The sequence below is a fragment of the Suricata suricatta genome, chromosome 17 (assembly GCF_006229205.1).
Source record: "Suricata suricatta isolate VVHF042 chromosome 17, meerkat_22Aug2017_6uvM2_HiC, whole genome shotgun sequence".
NCBI classification, from domain to species: Eukaryota; Metazoa; Chordata; class Mammalia; order Carnivora; family Herpestidae; genus Suricata; species Suricata suricatta.
The window spans coordinates 2,596,877-2,600,332 of record NC_043716.1 but is presented as its reverse complement, the minus strand read 5'-3'; positions in this window follow the sequence as shown (position 1 = coordinate 2,600,332).

Below are 3,456 nucleotides of genomic sequence, written 5' to 3'. Positions count from 1 at the left end.
AACCGACTGAGCCACCCAGGCACCCCAGGAGCTGGACTCTTAACCGACTGAGTCACCCAGGTGCCCCTATAACAATAAATTTCCCCCTCAAAAGGAAAGTACACAAAGCCTTCCAGGGCATGAAACAGTAAGAGGAGTTGGAGTGTGGCCAAGGGAACATTATGTCTCATGTTTCAATAGTTTGCATGGAGAATACAGTCACATTATTTGTGTAATTAAAAAACTGGGGGCGCATGGGGGCACCTGGGTGGCTCAGTCATTTAAGCATCCGACTTCAGCTCAGGCCATGATCTCACGGTCCGTGAGTTCGAGCCCCGCCATCGGGCTCTGTGCTGACAGCTCGGAGCCTGGAGCCTGCTTCAGATTCTATGTTTCCCTCCCTCCCTCTCTGCCCCTCCCCAACTTTCGCACACTCTGTCTCTCAAAAATAAATATTAAAAAATCAAACACCAGTGCATGTAGTGATCCATGGGAAGCACCTAGCACACAGTAGGCGCCTAGTGGTTTCCTTCCCCTCCAGGAGCCCAGGGCTTGGCAGGCAGCCCCTGAGCCTCCCAGACTGGGGGGCTCAGCCAGAGGTCACAGAGGTCTCAGGTTTTGACAGCTGATTGTGACAGAGGTGGGCAAGCCCCTGGGTCTCTACTCCAGGAAGCATTCGCTCCTGCTCCTAATTAGAAGGCCTTTTCTTTACAAGCATGGAAGAGCAAGGTTTCTGAAATTAATTACTGTTTGGTCAGGTCTGACGCACGGATAGAACAAGTTCATGAATCTGTGGGGTGACCCTGCCCGCCCTGTTCCATCCCAACTTGCAAACCAGTTGTCAGCAGACACACCACCATAAAAGAAAGCCTTTATTAGAGTTCTTCTCTGTGCTGCCTCCATCAGAATCACCAGAGGTGCTCGTTAGAAATGAACTTGGGCCGCCCTCCCACGTCTTTTGATGGAGCCTTGGGAGCGGGGCCCAGAGATCTGGCTGCCAAACCCCGAAGAAGCAGGTGAATGCAGAAACGTCCGTCATCTCAGTGTGTAAATAGATTTTTTTCTTGTTTTAATTTTTTTAGTGTTTATTTTTGAGAGAGAGAGACAGAGACAGAGACAGAGACAGAGTGTGAGCCAGGGAGGGGCATTGAGAGAGGGAGACACAGAATCCCAAGAAGGCTCCAGGCTCTGAGCTGTCAGCACAGAGCCCTACACAAGGTTCGAACCCACAAACTATGAGATCATGACCTAAGGTGACATCGGCCGCTCAACCGACTGAGCCACCCAGGCGCCCCTAGATTATTTTTCTTTAGTTCAACTTCTATTTTGGGTCTCCCTTCTACTCCTTGCAGAAAACATTCCCTATCCACTTCCAGGTGAAATCTGTCATCCCATGCCACCCCTTCTCCTGCCTCCACCATTGATCTCAATTTGGGGGAGCCCCTTGGCACTGCAGCATTGGTGGCTTGCCAGGTGGACTGCGCACTCAGGCGCCTCTCAGATAAATCCTTCTGGATCCCCAGCTCCATGGATCTTACCGGCCCTCATTTCTACTCTTATGCTGCTGCCTCCAGGACTCAACAGCAACGAGCCAGGTTTCCAAGCCACACACGACGGCCTTGGCTCCCCAGATTTATTCTGGGTTCTGTCCCTTCCATGTTCTCCGGATTTGGCCACCGGGGAAAATGAGGATCACTCCTAAAGCACTAACATCTTGTCTGTTCCTCCAACTGCCAGGGCAGGGTATCGGGGCCGGTGCGGGTGTGCCTGTTTGCACTTCCTTCCAACCTTCCCTGTCTTAGACACTGCAGCTTTTGAACTTAAAAGCCTGGAATTTGGCACCTTTGTTCTCTGGCTAGAAAATAGATTGGTCTCAGGGCCAGAAAGCAAAAGCTAGCACCCCACAGTGCCATCTGAGCCTTCAGAGAAGCTGCTCTTTTCTTCCTTTGCACAGAAGCTGAGCCACCCAGCCGTCCTCTGCGTCTTGCGTCCTGCATTGGTGCACAAGGACCGGGCAGGTGGCTGCTCCAGGGCAGGCCAGGCCGGGGAAGGAGCCGAGAGGATCTTATCTTAGATCTGCTGTCCCCACGCCCAGCAGAGCTCCTGTTCACTCGCCTCCCCCAGACAGCTGGGAAATGACACCTCTGGTGACAGAGCCAGTCCCCAGGCTTTGGAGGGGAGGGGGTAGGGCGCTGCTTTAGGGAGGTTCTCACACTGGGAGGCCTGGGTGGGGGAGGGAAGAAGCTGGCTCCTGTTTGTCTCCGAAGCCAAAGCCAGCAGCCTCCCTCTGCTCCCTTTCCAGGGATTCAGTGCCCACCCCCGCAGCCTCCAGGGCCATTATGCCTCCCCTAAGATACACCCTTCTTCACTTTTGAGCCTTGCCTTGACCCAGCCCACAAGGTGGTCAGCTCATCTGGTCCCATCTTCTCTCTGAAGGGCCAGGCCTGCCGGGGGCCAGCGGACTCTGTGCAGCTGCTGTTTAGAGGGACCCAAAGAGACCAGTCAGGGACGGAAGGGGATGTGGATAAGCTCTTACCATGTTCCAGATCAAGGCATTTTAACAAATATATATGTAGTGCCTACACATGTCATATATTTGGGGTCTAGGGGCAGGACAGGAACTGGCCAAGGTCACACCTATGACGCTGGTCTGAGGGTAAAGTAGTACCATGTGCCTGGGCATTGCACCAGCAGTCCATGCCTACTGTCTTTCTTCCTAAAGAAAAACAAACAGAAAAGCCCCAAAGCCCCCTCCTGTCGCAGCGTGGGACCAGAGGCTGAACCCTCCCGTCTCCTGGGTAGCTGACCCAGCCCTGCGACAGAGCTGGGTTTTGGCCGGTCTGCGGGTCTGCGGCCACCACGTGAAGCAGCCCCGCGGGGAAGACTGGTGCCCTCCTCCCCGGCCTTAACCTTGCCCTCCCTCAGTTGGGCCGGCCTGCCAAGCACCCCTGGTCTGAGCCCCGCACCCTGAATGACTTGGTTGGGGTCGGGTCACACTCCGCTCCCCAGCGCCCAGGGGCCCCAGGCCTCCTCGGAACCCTCCAGCTGCCCGGCAGACCGTAGGGACCAGCTCCCACCGCTCCGTCCCCGCCTCTGCAGCAGGGGCCGGCGACCCGCGCTTGCGCCCTTCTGACTTTCCACCCCAGACCCCTGCAAAAGCTGAAGCTGGTCGCGGCCGTTGGGACGCGGGCGCAGGCCCTGTGGGGGTGGGAGTGTTGGAGTGCTGACTGGTTTACGGATTTCGCGGCTGGGGGAGGACGTGGCTTGGGGCTCAGGGGCGCCGTCAGGGGCAGGGGACAGTGGCGTGGGAGGGCTGCGGCCGGAAGGGCGGCCTGGCGGTGGGCGCGGGGAGCCGCAGCACCCGGGTGCGGGGCTCACGGTGCTGCTGCAGGTGCGGGAGCGGGAGGGTGGGGATGGAGGGGGACCTGCGGCCCCGCCGGCCCCGCCCCCACCGCCCGGCTCCCGACGCGTCGTCCG